Raw genomic sequence first — 16817 nt, forward strand, 5'->3', positions numbered from 1 at the left:
AGAAGAAGAAGAAGAAGAAGAAGAAGAAGAAGAAAGAGTTAGTTGGAAAGAGTAGGAGCGTCAAGAAGATGATAAAGTAGAAACGACAGGCAGTAACAAGCGAAGAGAGCGAGAAGAGGAGAACTCAGACCCTGAGAGGCGGGCACTCATCACTGAGCCCCAGGGCCCGGGATAGGGAAGAGAAAAGGCGGGGCCTGCGGAAACTGCGAGCGGAGAGCGACCGCCCCGGATGCTGAGTGGTCGCGCCCTGCGGCGGTGGCCAATGGGCGCCCGGGATGTTGGAGCGGCAGCGTCAGTCGCGGCGCTCTCTCGCTCGCTCGCCGCAGAGGGGTGAGCTGGGGGAGGGGGACGGCGGCCGCCGCCATGATGCTTGTTTGCTTTCAATGAAAACAAGGGGGACGCGGAGGAGGAGGAGGCGGCGGCGTCGGTGGCGGCGGCGTCGGCTGCGCGGAGGCGAAGGCAGCGGTGGGTGCAGCGAAAAGGGAGAGGCCGGAGGCCGAGAGGCCGAGAGGGCGTAGTGGCGGCCCGTCGAGGAGGCTGAAGCGGGCGGCTGACGCGGTGGATCTCGGAGGGGGAACAAAGAGCGGCGGCTAAGGCGGCAGAGGAGCGGCGACGGCGGCGCTGCAGCTGCGGGCGGGACTGGTATGGTGGTTCCACAGGTCAGACCCCGCTGCACTCACAGGGAGGAGGCGGCGGCAGCGGCGGAAGAAGGCGGCGCACCCCAAGAGGTGAGCGACACCGGCCCGAGGCCCAGCCGGGCGCTGCTCCTCGCACTGGCGGCGCACGGGCCGCTCTCAGTCGTGTCCCGGGGACCGTAGCGCGGGGCACTCTAGCGAGAGCACCTTAAGTTTTGTGGGCGGCGGGCCTGCAGCTTGGAGGAGATGCCGACTGTTGAGGGGTCCGTAGATGCGCATCTGTCGCGACCCCGCTGATTCCGGGACCGCGCCCCCGCGCAGAGTACGGGGCTGAGGGGTGTTGATTGACGGCGGGGGTGGGGGCGCGCAGAGGGGCGCCGGGGTTGGGGGGAATGCCCTGGCTCTCGACTCTGGCTCTGGCCACTCGCAGGAGGAGAGTTGATGTCTGGGACTCTCGGCCAGGATGGGTGGCAACTTTGGAGAAGAGGCAGTGTGGGATTGCGCGAAGTGTAGTATGGAACTTCGCAGTTACCGCAGAGCGGGAAACTGTTTGCCCCAAATGTGTTTAAAATTAAGTTTTAGGCAATTATTTTTTGGGGGGGGGGCGGGGAATGGATTGGGAGGATGGGAATGACATGGTTAAAGAAGCCCTGAGCAGCAGATGGAGAGATTAGGATATTGCTGAGGACTCAGAGATACAGTTACTTGAAGCTTTTATGTTTAATAACCTAAATCTTATCTTTCCTCCTTTTTTCTAACTACCAGTAATTATTTTCTCCGGAAACTTTTTTCCTTTTGACTCTTCTCCTTCTATCCCTTTCTTGAAGAGCTTGCTAAGCAATACCTGTAATCGTTTCTTGAACTGTTAACTGTAAAAGACCGCGTTGTGAATGGTTATTTTGCTTGTCCTTTTTGGATGTGTTATTGTGCTAAACTGACGTTTAAATAATCTCCTTGAATATGAGTTACCATACTTATTTCCAGGTGGATTGCCCCATTAGTGGTAGTCCAGAATCTTCTTGCCTCTTTGTATCTGGGGATTTTAATTTTGGGGAGGAAGAGAGTGAATATGAACAAGTGAAATATAAAATGGCATTTAATTACACTTTGTGTCTTTCTGAATGCACTAGAGTTTATCATCCCAAAACAGTTTTGTAGGCTATAGGAGCTATGTCCATTGATCAAAAGGGTTTGAAGGCTTGTTTTGTAATTGCTATCAGGGTAATTATTACAGTCTTTAGAATATGATGACTTTTAGAATAAAAATTGCTTAATATTTTTAGATCAGTGATCTGGTCCAGTCGACTTTAAACAAAAATTTTTTTGAATAGCTACTAATGAGGAAACAAACTTAGAAAGGTTAAAGCGACTTGCCCAAGATATTACAGTTAAGAGGGAAAGGACTAGGTTTTGTGTAAGTGTGAGAGCACATGAGAGTGATGTACTTGCCAAAGATTAGTTCTTTGGGGAGGGCAGAGTGTGTTTTAATAAATGGAAGTTATTTGAGGTAGTTGAGTCTGATCAGTTTCAGTAGGTGAAAAAGATACTTAATGAAGTGGTCAAAAAGGGAGGATGTGACAAAAGACAAAGTTTCTTGTGAAGCTAAGAAGATTTTGCATAGTTTCAGAAGTGTCTTCATCAGTGGTAATGTGTTAATAGATTAAGAAGCTCTTCTGAATGCTTATTTGTTTGTAGGGATTTTTAGTTTTCTTAGACCTTGGTGGCAAGGTAAAACTTTTCAGACTCTTGAATAGACATGAAGTTGGTTATAGAACTTAGTCCTGACTACAGATATTGGCATTTGCTTCTGTACTTGTGGTTTATAAATAATGTATTTTGGTTAGTGTTTAGGCATTCCACTGTGCCCACATTAGCCTTTTTTTAATGTTCTTTAAAGCATAAACCTTTTTCATGTTGCAGTGCAGCAGAAAGGGGTAATGTGTAAGGCATACTGGAATAAATGGTCAGGGCTGCTCACAACTTGTAGCTTTTGGGTCATAAAGCATGAAGACTCTTTAGCACCCTTGTAACTTTCTCATACTTAAGGTGCACTGGTTGAAAAACTGCTTTTAAAGTGTTTATTTGCATATAAGGTGGGGGCTCATTTAGGCTGCCTTAATCTTACCCTTCTCTGGGCTTTACCTCTCCCTCATCCATTTTAATTTTCTTGGTTACTAATGTGCAAGGAATAGTATATGCTGGACATAGTGTTGGACCCTGAGAATTAAAAAGTGAATAATAGTTGCTGTCTTCTTGTTGCTGTAGTCTTAGTAGGTGTAGAGAGCTGTGGGAGAATAGGAGAGAATGATTAAATTTGTAGAAGGTGTGGGAGCAGTTTACAGAAAATAACATGGAATTAGGTTTGTCAAACTGGGGAGACGGGTCTTTTCAAACGTAAGGAACTCTGGGTGCACTGAGGCGCCAAATGTTGGGGTAAGGCCAGTGGTGACATGTTACTGAAAAGGAGAGTGACGAGATGAGCCTGCAAAGGTATGTCCATCCTAGATTTTGAAGAACCATGCTTATTAAGCTAAAAGTGAGGTTTATATCTTTATCCTATAGGAAAGGAAAGAGCAAAATATTTTTCAGAGGGGAGCAATGTGATTTAGAGATCATTTAGGCATCAGTGTGGACAACTAAGTGGAGGCCTTACATATAAGAAAGTCACATTTGAGATAGTGTGAAGTTAGTGAATCTGAATCTGTTTTAAACTTAGATATATAGGGTATTTTGTTTCTGTGATCCCTTTTGTAGTGGGCTTGAGGACTCGGTTCAGTTGCTCTGTAATAACAGGGTAATTTAAAATGTTTTGAAGATTAAGAGCAATGAAAACAATGAAACCCATATAGTGTTACTGTAGGTAGGCATTCAGGCTTTTAGAACTTGTCTTCTCAGTTAGGCTGAGGCAGATTGTAGTAGTTAAGCTGGAAAAATCAAGCCTTTGCCCACCAGAAGTGAGAGCCACCAAGCTCAAAGGTTATGGCTATCCTGATGGTCTGTGAGGATATGGACTGTAAACATTTTGTGAAATTGGGTGGAGGACAGAGTTTTCCCTTCTGTATGGTGGTGGTGGTTTAGTTTCTAAGTTGTGTCTGACTCTTGAGACCCCATGGACTGGGGTTCCTGCCAGGTTCCTCTGGGATTTTCCCAAGCAAGAATACCTCAGTGGATTGGCATTCCTTTCTCCAGGGAATCTTCCCAACCCAGGGTTTGAACCCAAGTCTTCTGCATTGGCAGGTGGATTCTGAGCCACCAGGGAAGCCCAGAGCAACATATAGGTTCCTAAAAGTCACCATGGTAGGCAGAATTGTGCAGTAAAAACTATAGGCCTTTTGGGAAAAATGGTGCTGGGACACAACAGTCAGAACATTGTCAGTGACTTTATTTTTTTAAAAAGGAACCTGATAAAAATGGTAGCATAGTTTTAATCCTAAATGATTAAGGAATACATAAATACCACAGGTGCTGGAGAAGACTCTTCAGAGTCCTTTGGACAGCAAGGAGATCAAACCAGTCAATCCTAAAGGAAATCAACTCTGAATATAGATGGGAAGGACTGATGCTGAAGCTGAAGCTGAAGCTCCAATGTGAAGCTGATGTGAAGAGCTGCCTCACTGTGAAAAGACCCTGATGCTGGGAAAGATTGAGGGCAGGAGGAGAAGGGGACGACAGAGGAGATGGTTGGATGTCATCACCAACTCGATGGACAAGAGTTTGACCAAACTCCTGGAGATAATGAAGGACAGGGAAGCCTGGGGTGCTGCAGTCCATGGGGCTGCAAAGAGTTGGACACAGCAGCTGAACAAATACCATGATAAATGTGACACTTTACCTTGAAAAAGACCTGGTTTGCTTGTGGAAATGGGCATCAGAAGGGTTGCTGCTTGTGAGTTATTGTAAGGTGATGGAAAGAGGGTTACCTGAAATCAAATGGAATGTTATAATAACACCAGATGTGGATGGGTGTGGCTCAGCATATGTGTACACACAGACTGAACTGATGGAGCTGATAGGTGTTTTCAGGTGTGTGTATTTTGTAAATTTCTATGTAGCTCTGTTCAGCCAGGGGCAGGTTTCTGCCTTTTTCAAGTGTTTTTCTCAGACAAAATCGTATGTAAGCAAATGGCAATTTTGTGTTATGCTCAAATTTTCTAATATATTAGTTACGTTGGAACAGATTATTTTCAGAATAAAGGATACAGCAGAACTAATTACGCTTCAACATAGCATTTTAAAGTAGTGCTAAAACTCAATTCCAAAAATACCTGAAACACGCTATTTTAGACTTGATACTGTAATCGGGATGGTTGGAAAGCGTCACCGACTCTGGACATGAATTTGAGCCAACTCTGGGAGATAGAAGAGACTGGAGGAGCCTGGTGTGCTGCAGTTTATGGGGTCAAAAAGAGTCAAGACTTAGCGACTGAATAACAACAACAGTAGTAGGGCTTATGCTCTTGTATTTCAAGTGGGTTTATAATGGTGCAGAGAGAAAAACAAATGAACCAATAAAGCGCTCATCAAGTTACATGAGGAGTACACACAGTATTTGGGGGATGCTAAAGAAGGAACAGAGGCTTCCCTGGTGGCTCAGATGGTAGAGAATCTGTCTGAAATGCAGGAGACCTGGGTTCAGTCCTTGGGTTGGGAGGATTCCCCTGGAGAAGGGAATGGCTACCCACTCCAGTATTCTTACATGGAGAATTTCATGGACAGAGGAACCTGGCCAGCCGCAGTCCATGGGGTCGCAAGAGCTGGACGTGACTTAGCAACTAAATCACCACCGCCAAAGAAGGAGCATCTAATTCTGCTTTGGAAACGGGGGAATTCATCTCAGAGGTCTTTGGGCTGAATTTTGAAAGTTGAATAGAGATTTGTTAGACTGAGTGGAGGCATTTCAGTGGGAAGAAAGAGTATGTGCGAAAACAAGTTACGTACAACTTGGACTGGGAAACAGGTTGCAAAGATGTAAGGGACAGGAGGAGTTGCCAGAAATAGTCTATGAATGGTCTTAGGCTCTTTCTTAAAGTGTTGGGGTGTAAGTTTGTATATAATAGGGATTCATTGAGAGTTTAGGTGGATGGGGTGGGGAAGTTGTATGTGTGATATACTTTTTCAGGAGACATAGTAAAAATGTGAAGGCTTGACGAAGAGGGTCAAGAAACTGGGGTCAGAAAGTCCTTAGGACTTCACTTAAGTCCTTATGAGAGAAATACTCTAGAATTGTTAAAGCCTTCATGATTTATATGGTCAGCATTTTTTGAATGATTTTCTGTCTTAGTTTTCAGGGGGAAAAAGGACTAGAAGGTCAAAATTGATTTCTAGTATACTAGAACTTCCCACAATGATTGTATGTATGACTTAGCAGCTAGAATAAATGTTGAATGTCTCAAAAGGCCAAAATTGCAGTGAGATATGGTGTGGTCACTCACGTAGAGCCTGACATCCTGGAGTCTGAAATCAAGTAGGCCATAGGAAGCGTTACTACAAACAAGGCTAGTGGAGGTGATGGAATTCCAGATGAGCTATTTCACATCCTAAAAGATGCTGTGAAAGTGCTGCACTCAATAAGCCAGCTAATTTGGAAGACTCAGCAGTGCTCACAGGCCTGGAAGAGGTCAGTTTTCATTCCAATCCCAAAGAAGGACAGTGCCAAAGAATGTTCAGACTACTGTACAATTGAGCTCATTTCACAATGCTGGTAAGATGTTGCTCTATATCCTTCAAGCAGGAACTTCAGATGGACAAGGTGGATTTAGAAAAGGCAGAGGAACTAGATATCAAGTTGCTGACATTTGTTGGATCATAGGGAAAGGAAGGGAATTCCAGAAAAACATCTAGTTCTTCTTCATTGACTATGCTAAAGCTTTTGACTGTGTGGATCACAGCAACTGTGGAAAATTCTGAAAGAGATGGGAATACTAGACCCCCTTACCTGCCTCGTGAGAAACCTGTATGCAGGTCAAGAAGCAACAGAATCTTACATGGAACAACTGACTGACTGCAAATTGGGAAAGGAGTATGACAAGTCTGTATATTGTCACCCTGCTTATTTAACTTATATGCAGAGTAAGTACATCGTGCAAAATGCCAGGTTGGATGAATCCCAAGCTGGAATCAAGATTACAGGGAGAAATAGCAACAACCTCAGATACACTGATGATACCACTCTAATGGCAGAAAGTGAAGAGGGCTATAGAGCCTCTTGATGAGGGTAAGAAGAGAGTGAAAAAGCTGGCTTAACACTCAGCATTCAATAAGCAAAGATCTTGGCATCTGGTCCCATCACTTCATGGCAAATAGAAGGGAAAAAAGTGGAAGCAGTGATAGGTTTTATTTTCTTGGGCTCCAGAATCACTGTGGATGGTGACTGCAGCCATGAAATTAAAAGATACTTGCTCCTTGGAAGGAAAACTATGACAAACTTAGACAGCATTTTAAAAAGCAAAAATATGTTGCCAACCTAAAGTCCATATAGTTAAAGCTATGGTTTTTCCAGTAGCCATGTATGAATGTGAGAGTTGGACCATAAAGAAGGCTGAGTGCTGAAGAATTGATGCCTTTGAATTATGGTGCTGGAGAGTCCCTTGGACCACAAGCTGTTCAAACCAGTCAGTCCTAAAGGAAATGAACCCTGAGTATTCACTGGAAGGACTGATGTTGAAGCTGAAGCTCTATCTTCAGCTAGAGCTTTGGCCTCCTGATTCAAAGAGCAGACTCATTAGAAAAGCACCTGCTGCTGGGAGAGACTGAAGGCAAAAAGAGAAGAGGGCAGCAGAAGAGATGGATAGAGAGCATCACTGAGTCAGTGGACATGAATTTGAGCAAACTCTGGGAAATAGGGAAGGATAGGGAAGTCTGGCGTGCTGCAGTCCATGGGGTCACAAAGAGTTGGTTGTGATTTAGTGAATGAAAGACAACAAAAAGGGGTAGCTATAATAATGTGATCGTAAGAGAGGAAAGAGCAATTAGATGATTGAAAATCTGGCCAAAGATAAGAGATGAAAAGGTTTCTGTTGGCAGCCATCATTGTTGGATTGGTTGTTGCTTGTCCTATGCTAAGAGAAAAGATTTAGATTTAGTACTGGTGGTTGGCTCTCCTTACCTTTTTGATCTCAGTGATGTTTCACCACCCAAATTTTGACTCAACGCCCTTCATATTAGTTGGCATTCAGCTTTGTTGATTAGATCATAAATCATGATTGTCTTAATATATTCTCTTGCTCTGTACTTCATATTTGACTTAAAATATAGAAATTAAGATTTCTACACTGAGAAATATTTGTATTTTAAATTGAAATTTGTGGATGACCTGTATTTAGTGTACCTTTGTAGTTATATTTTGAATTGATTTATTGAGTTGAATTTGCTAGTATTTGTCCATTTTTGACCTTCAAAATTGGTAGTTTCCTGTGGTGTTGTAGTACACTCTCGCTTCTCTCTGTATTTTATATTCAATCATGTTATTAGGCACAGGCACATGGTTAGAACTGCATTTTATCAGCAGTCTGTCATGGTGGTTGGTGGTTTAGTTGCTAAGTTGTGTCCGACTCTTGAGACCCCATGGATTGTAGCCTGCCAGGCTCTCCTGTCCATGGAATTCTCCAGGCAAGAATGCTGAAATGGATTGCCATTTCCTTCTCCAGGGGATCTTCCTAACCCAGGGATCAAACCTACACCTCCAGCATTGCAGGCAGATTCTTTACTGCTGAGCCACCAGGGAATCCCCCTTAATAGCAGTCTAGTAAACTCTTATAGGCAGTTGGTTATTGACTGGGCACTGCAGATGCAGACGGGTATGCCAGTCTTCTCCTTTGAGAAATTAGACTACTACGTCTGCTGTTTGACTCTGTATTTGGAGGATTATTTTATCATAATTTAAAAATCTTTTTTGCAGAGGTTTTACTGGTTGTAAGTTTTAGTTAAACCAATATGAACTTAAAATGAGAAGTGTTAGTTGGTCAGTCATGTCTGACTCTTTGCAACCCAATGGACTGTAGCCTGCCAAACTTCTCTATCCATGGAATTTCCCAGGCAAGAATACTGATGTGGATTTCCATTCCCTCCTTAAATTTATTTTTATTCTCCATGAGAAAAGGATTTAAGGAATTGAGATTTTGGGACGCAGGAGAAGGTAGTTACTGAAACCTTAAATTTTTAGAAATACCACTGCAATGTTCTTTGCCTTTTTCATTCTCATCCTCTTATGAGTATACTGTGCAGTTTTTCATAGACTAACAAATGTGTATGATATCTGATTAATTGAATTCAGAGTAGACAGGCTGTCTTCCAGCATGTTAGACCTTAAAGATTTGTAAAAATGTAAGACAGTGTCACTCTTCTTGCAAAATTTTGCTTTGTTTTTGAAAGTAGTTACTCTTCATTAAAATGCTGTGGTTAACATGTGCTAGGTTTATTATATTTAGTGAGTTAATACATGCCGGAGTCCAGCTCAAGCAGCCAGGGAATCAGCCTGAAGAGATGAGTGGTGTCGGCGGAAAATGATGCAGCCTCCAACCCACTCCAGTGTTCTTGCCTGGAGAATCCCAGGGACGGGGGAGCCTGGTGGGCTGCCGTCTATGGGGTCACACAGAGTCGGACACGACTGAAGTGACTTAGCAGCAGTAGCAGCTGACTCAAGGTGCGGGACTGCATGTTTATTTCAAGCTTCAGGTTTCCTTTTATACTTTGACAAAAGCATTAGGTCAGAGGTTTGACATTTTCAGTTCCTCTTCACCCAGATTATTGTCTCATTGTTGTCCTTCAAACAGAGTTCCTGATTACATTATAACTCATGCTTATGTCTGGGCTGCATACCACATTCCTCAGTTTATTTCTTATCTTTCTAAATCCTGCTTGCCCCTAGTATCTTAAGCTCACTATCTCCTAAAAAGGCTTATAGCTATCTCTAAAATTCCTAATCCCTACAAGCTATAGTAAAATATGCTAACACTACAACATTCCTTAAACTTTTAGCTTCTAACTATTCTTAATTATTCCTAAACCCTAAACTCTGCAGACTTCCTTTGCCATAAACATTCCCCTCACAAACAGGTCTTAGATAACAATCCTTCCCATGGCCTCGAGCTGCAGCCTGCGTGCTCATCCTGGAACGTTCTTTGTAAAGATCCTTGAATGAATGTCAATAGTTACTTTATAGATTATTTTCTGGGCACAACTGCAGAAGGCTTTATGCTTTCTCATGCTTCTCTCAAGAACAATAAGCACCTTAACATTCTTTCCAGCCAACTCAACCGAAGAAAGGAAAAAACAAGTCAGAATCACAAGGCCTAACTCCTTCATCCTGGAACCGTGCCTGCGGGACAAGGAGAGGGGGTTGGGGCCATGCCTCCATTTTGTCAGTAATGCCTAACATGGCTCCCGACAAATACACTTTTAAATTCCTTAGTTCTTATTTCTAATACAGTAAATATTGATAGATAGAACTCACATACAAAAGGTCTTTGAGGTACTTGAGTATAAGGATCCTGAGATGATAGCATTTGAGATCTGCTGGAGAAGGCAATGGCACCCCACTCCAGTACTCTTGCCTGGAAAATTGCATGGACAGAGGAGCCCGGTAGGCTACAGTCCATGGGGTTGCTAAGAGTCAGACACGACTGAGCTACTTCACTTTCACTTTTCACTTTCATGCACTGGAGAAGGAAATGGCAACCCACTTCAGTGTTCTTGCCTGGAGAATCCCAGGGATGGGGGAGCCTGGTGGTCTACCGTCTATGGGGTCGCACAGGGTCGGACACGACTGAAGCGACTTAGCAGCAGCAGCAGCAGCAGTCTTAAGTATTAGGCAGAGTTTGGGAGTAGAGAATATGAGTGAAGAGTGGTTTGTAAAGATGATATATCTGAGAAGGCAACTCAAGGACTCATGGTCTTAGTAACATAATATTTGAAGAATGAACCCAGAAGATCTTGGTTTCATCAGTGACAGAATTCTAGAGTTGTATGAGGCATTGGTGTACCGCTTGCAACTATATTGTCCCAGGTTCAAATCCTAGCTCTACTATTAGGTTGGTGCAGACACAATTGCGGTTTCAGACTGTGAATCATTATAACTAGGCTGAAACACAAATCTTTATTAATCAAAACTGTTGACCACTTCTGGCTGCAGGCCTTGCAGTTTTTGGTACATCTCATTGATTTGTTGAGCATACTTCTCAGATGTAATGGTTTTGCCCTGATTCAGAAAGCTGTAGTGGATCAGACTGGCAGCAGACCACCAAGTTTGGCTTTGGGAGAAGCTTTGGAGCTTTTTGGTTCAACCACTGTTGCCAGTTGTTGTCTAAAATCCACGTTTCGTTGCATGTTACAATCTGATTGAGAAATGGTTCATTGTTGTGTAGAATAAGAGAAGATGACACTTCAAAACAATGATTTTTTTTTAAAATTTTCGGTCAGCTCATGACCCACTTAACCAAGCTTTTTCACCTTTCCAATTGCATCACACACTGAATGACTGTAGAAAGCTGGACATTGAAGTCTTTGGCAACTTCTTGTGTAGTTGTAAGAGGATCAGCTTTGATGATGGCTTTCAGTTGGTCGCTGTTAACTTCTGATGGCTGCCCACCACGCTCCTCATCGTCAAGGCTCTCGTCTCCTTTGCAGAACTTCTTGAACCACCACTGCACTGTATGTTCATTAGCAGATCCCCAGGCCAAATGTGTTGTTGATGTTGAGAGTTGTCTCCCCTGCTTTACAACCCGTTTGAACTTGAAGAAGAAAATCGCTCAAATTTGCTTTTTGTCTAACATCTTTTCCATAATCTAAAATAAATATAAAATACATAGAAAGTAATGTCAAGAGCACGGGAAAAAAAGGCAAGAAATGTGTATTAAAATGATGTATAACATAATCACATTTATTTAAGAATGTATTCCAATATCAAACAGCAAATTTCAACAGTGCTAAAACTGCGATTACTTTTGCACCAACCTAATACTAACCAAGTGTGTGTGACTTTGGGCAAGTTACTTAAATGTAAGAGCCTCAGTTTCCTCATCAAAAGTAAAAAGAGGATAGCGCCTACTTCATGGGCTGCTATGAGAATTAAATCGAGATAATACAAGGAAATTATTGCATAATGGTTGAAAGCCAGACTGTTGGATCAGATTTGAGTTAAAGTCTCAGTTGTGCCACTAGTACCTGTGATCTAGACAAGTGACTCTCTGACCCTTCCTTTCTTTATGTATGAAGAGAAGTAGTATTTATTTCTAGGAGTTGTGAGGATTAAATGACATAATGTATGTGAAGGGGCAGCCAGTTGGTGAGTGCTCAGAACGTGTTAGCTGTTATATGCCCTGTGCAGAGTGTGGCAGACAGGCACCCAGCAGTTTTGTCATTACTGCCACCTGTTTGAGGTTTGCTCTCATTTTGCTCTAGTATGTCACTAAGATTATACAGTTTTTACCTTTAAGTTTGGGCTTTCCTGGTGGCTCAGTGGTAAAGAATCTGCCTGCCAGTTCAGGAGATGTGGGTTTGATTCCTGGGTTGGAAAGTCTCCTGGAGAAGGAAATGGCAGCCTACTCCAGGGCTGTAGCCTGTTCCCATGGACAGAGGAACCTGGCAGGCTACAGTCCATGGGATTGCAAAAGAGTAGGACACAACTTAGCAACTAAACAACAACATTGACTGAGCACCTACTATTTGCCAGGCTCTGAAAATATAAAACTATTTAAAATGTAAGTGCAAGGATCCTATAGTAGAGTAGGTGAATGAGATGTAAAAAAAATTAAGGTGGGGTTAAAGAGGCAACATTAGAAATACCTTCAAGGTTCAGAATAGCTCAAAGCAGGAAATTATAGACTCCTGTGTTGGTGAGGGATAGGGAAGGAGTCCTAAATTAATGTTTGTAAAAAGAAAGGTTTGTAGTGTGATTACACTGTTGTAAGGTTTTTGTTTGCAACTCCCTCCCCCAACCCCGTAGATTAAGATCCAAGATCATGTACATGTTTCCTGCTTATTTTTTCCCAGCACCTGACAGAGTGCTTGAAACAGAAGCAGAAGGTGCTTAGTAAATATTTGTTGAATGAATGATTCTGTAAAGAAAGCTTCCTTAAGGAAGCATGATTCAGTTGTATTGAATTGCCCCTTTTTTTATTATTATTTTTAGTTTTCTTTGAAAACCTGATTTTGAGTTTGAAGGAAAGAATGTTTAGACCACTTTATTAGTGTAACATGCTAGGTCTGACACAGGACGCTGGGAGATAACAATTGGACTGATAAATGCTGAGTAAATGTGTGGTGTGCAGAGGAAAGAGGAGTGGATTTGTGCCTTTGTTGGGAAGGGCTTACAGGGGCTCTGATGTTAACTTGAGTTGCTGTGAAGGGGATGAGTAGGAGTTTCGAGTGAAGGTTGTCTGGTGAAAGGATTAGGATGTATCATTGAAAGATTGTCTTCGAAGTAGGTATGCTTTGATCAACTTCGGACTTGATAGAATGATGCACATGTAAGTGGCTGAAGATGAGTGAGAAAATAGTGCCCTAAATCCAGGTCGTAAAGGACTTTGATGTTAGGGTTTTAACTAACTAGGTAGGCAGAAAGGGCCATGTTAGAGTTTTAAGCAGGAGAGTTACATGGGCAGGCATCAATCAGGAAGATATAGAGAAGGTTGTTTAAAAGTTGTAGCTGATAAATGAGGGTGTGAATTAACTTTAATAGCTGTAAAAATGGAAAAGACAGGTTTAGAAGTCCTGAAGAGGTAAAAATTAGTTGGATTTAGTGAAAGATTTGTTAACACCTAGTGAAAATTTGGATTGGAAAAAGTCAATGGGCACCAAGGCTAGTGGCACTACCTTTTGTATATTCCCGAGCTTACAGTTCTTTGAGGAGCCTGATCAATAAATAAAAGGGTCTTTTTTGAGAAATGCGTCTATTTCTCCTTTTTTCCCTTGCCTGCCTTTCCTCTGCCCCACTCTTTTTCTTTGTGTTTCTGAAAGAAGTAAAACACCAAGAATGGAGGAGAAAATGTAACAAACAAGAAAGGAAAAGAACTTACCTTTTTGTCTTGTCAGTTAAGATTGGCTGTAATTTGAAATTGGTCATTTGTAGTGATATGGATGAACCTAGAGTATGTCATACAGAGTGAAGTAAGTCAGAAAGAGAAAAACAAATATATATTAACACACACACACACACACACACACACACACACATATATGGAATCTAGAAAAATGGTACTGATGAACGTATTTGCAGGACAGGACTAGAAACACAGACCCAGGCAATGGACTTGTGGATGTGGGGAAACAGATAGTGGGACACGTTGAGAGAGCAGCACTCACATACATACACGGCCGTGTGTGAAATAGATGCTAATGGGAGCTGCTGTGGAGCACAGGAAGCTATGCTCCATGTTCTGTGATGACCTAGGGAGTGGGGCTGGGGGCTGCGATGGAGGCTCAAGAGGGAGGGGATCTATGTATGCTTACATCTGATTCATGTTGCTGTAGAGCAGAAACTGATGCATTATAAAGCAGTCATACTCTAATTAAAATATAAAAAAATTGGCTATGACTCAAACTTATTTCCCTTGGGAAAAAAATCTGGCCATTACAATTAAATTATTTAACTTTAGAGTGTCTTTTAACAAGTTTTTATACATTGCTGCAATAAAATCTCATAATAATTTATTAATATTTCAAAATATGAACTAGGTATTAAATGTTTCTCCAGCTGTCTGCAGAATGTTGTTGTGGATTTGTGGATCATTCATTACATCTCATTATATACATCTCTTCATTCTCTTCAAATCTGTAATAGTTCTGACCCCAGTTTGTTGAAGGTAGCAGACCAGTTATCCTGGAGAAAGTCCTTCATTGCAGTTGCTGCTTTGGTGTCATCTAGCCAGTTGCTCTGGGCTTCCCTGGTAGCTCTGCTGGTAAAGAATCCACCTGCAATGCAGGAGACGCCAGTTTGATTCCTGGGTCAGAAGTTCCCCTGGACAAGGGATAGGCTATTTACTCCAGTGTTCTTGGGCTTCCCTGGGGGCTGAGACTGTAAAGAATCCACCTGCATTGCAGGAGACCTGGGTTCGATCCCTGGGTTGGGAAGATCCCGTGGAGGAGGAAATTGCAACCCACTCCAGTATTCTTGCCTGGAAATCCCCATGGACAGAGGTGCCTGGTGGGGTACAGTCCATGGGGTTGCAAAGAGTCGAACGTAACTAAGCACAGCACAGCACAGCCAGTTCCTCCAGTTCTGAAAAGGGTAAACATTATTGGTGTGTATTTCATATTCTGTCAGATCAAAAGACCCACAGTGTCTGGTTCTGCCCCTTACTAGTGTTGAGAAGATTGATGAAGAGGTAATAGTTTATTCCTCTGTTGAACATTTTCTACCTTATAATCAAAAAACAACCTGGGTGGTGGTGGTACCTTAGCATTATGCCAGTGCCAGTGATTCATCCCAAGGTTTTAACTCAGTTTATAAGTCTTTGTTTTAGAAAGGCTCATTGGGAATTGTGAAATGATATTGTTTTTATTTTTTCATACTTCATTTATTGTCTTTCTTTTGTAAAATAGGACTTTTTTTCACCTGGGCCATTTGATGACTGAAATAGAGTACCCATTGAAAGGATAGATGCTTAAATCTTTTTATTTAGTACTAAATTTCTTAGTTTGGAAGCTGCCTCAAATGGTGTTTGACTTGCGGTTAGGGTCCCCCACCGGACCCCTTCCCCTCTCCTCCTCCCTCCACTTCTCTGTTACCCTTTCTCCTGTGTATTTTTAAGCCATTTCATAAAATCTTTAATAATGTAAGCGTATCTTTCTGTCTGGTAAATAATGTCCTGTATTTCTTCAAGGTAAATAATTATTTTATTCTAAGATAATGAAAAACCATTTCTCTGAGGTCTAGATCAGGGACAGATTTTATGCTGCCAGGATCAGTAATGATGTTTGGCATTGGATTGGGGGAGTTGAAGATTGACTAGTCTGGGGTTATATACATGCTGACTCTGGCCTAGCTATTTTTTAAAAGTCTTGTAATTTTCCTTGGCAGTTTTCCAGTCAGTTTTGAAAACCTTTTACTCTTTTCAGATAGTAATCTGCAGCGACATACTGTATTTTTTAGAGAGCAAGAGCTGCTTGTTGATTTCAAGGCCTGAGGAAAAATCCTGAATTGTTGGTGTTCTTATGTCCTTTTTACTACCTAGTTTCCAATACTGTGTTCTGTTGGACTCCAAGAAAAATGGGTGGAATTGCTTAGTGGGCAGATACGCTTCTCAGAAGGGCTTAATTGTCCAGTTTGCTACCATTTCTTTTATTCTCTCATGTTCTTTTCGCACTCTTGGGGATTTGGAAAATAAAGACTGTGCCTCTTTCAAGTTTAGAGTGATGTGCTGTCTCTTAAATTTTAAGACAACCCATCACATGTCTTGAAAACTCAGAAAGGGAGTGGCTGGCTGCCTAGGCAGAAATCATGACTCTTGATGGAATGACCCCAGGTCTAAGACCTGGATTTCAGGTTTCAGTCCGGTAATACTTTTATTTATTCTCTGAAGCATGAACTCTGGACATTGATTCACACTAACTAAGCTTGCATGAGATTGGTAAATCAGTCTTCTGAACTTTCACTAAGTCAAATGATTTAATAACTCAAAGGGAACCCTCTTACACTGTTGGTGGGAACGCAAACTGTGGAGAACAGTGTGGAGATTCCTTAAAAAACTGAGAATAGAACTGTCATACAAACCAACAATCTCACTGCTGGGCATACACACTGAGGAAACCAGAATTAAGAGACACATGTACCCAAGTGTTCATTGCAGCGCTGTTTACAATAGCTGGGACATGGAAGCAACCTTGATGTCCATTGACAGATGAATGAATAAGGAAGATGTGGTACATATACACAATGGAATATTGCTCAGCTATAAAAAGGCACACATTTGAGTTATTTCTAATGAGGTGGATGAAATTGGAGCCTAATATATGAAGTGGAGTAAGAAAGAGAAACACCAATACCGTATATTAACACATACATATGGAATTTAAAAAGACGGTGATGATGATCCTATATGCAAGGCAGCAAAAGAGACAGATGTAAAGAACAGACTTTTAGAAGAAGGGGAGGGTGGGATGAATTGAGAGAATAGTATTGAAACATGTATATTACCATATGTGAAATAGATGACCAGTGCAAGTTCAGTGCATGAAGCAGGGCAC

The 16817-nt window shown here is 42.1% G+C and overlaps 1 protein-coding gene across 2 annotated transcripts in view; it reads left to right on the forward strand.

Moving 5' to 3' along the window:
* Window positions 1-288: 288 nt before the first annotated feature.
* CNOT6 (CCR4-NOT transcription complex subunit 6) overlaps window positions 289-16817 on the forward strand; it is an 84447-nt gene continuing 67918 nt past the window's right edge. Inside the window, exon 1 of one of the 2 annotated variants that reach the window (XM_027548485.1) lies at window positions 289-728. The gene's annotated coding sequence lies outside the window, so the exon portion shown is untranslated. The remainder of the gene's footprint in view (window positions 729-16817) is intronic. The other variant, XM_027548486.1, reaches the window with a different exon arrangement.

Source organism: Bos indicus x Bos taurus, chromosome 7, assembly GCF_003369695.1.
Source record: "Bos indicus x Bos taurus breed Angus x Brahman F1 hybrid chromosome 7, Bos_hybrid_MaternalHap_v2.0, whole genome shotgun sequence".
Taxonomy (NCBI): domain Eukaryota; kingdom Metazoa; phylum Chordata; class Mammalia; order Artiodactyla; family Bovidae; genus Bos; species Bos indicus x Bos taurus.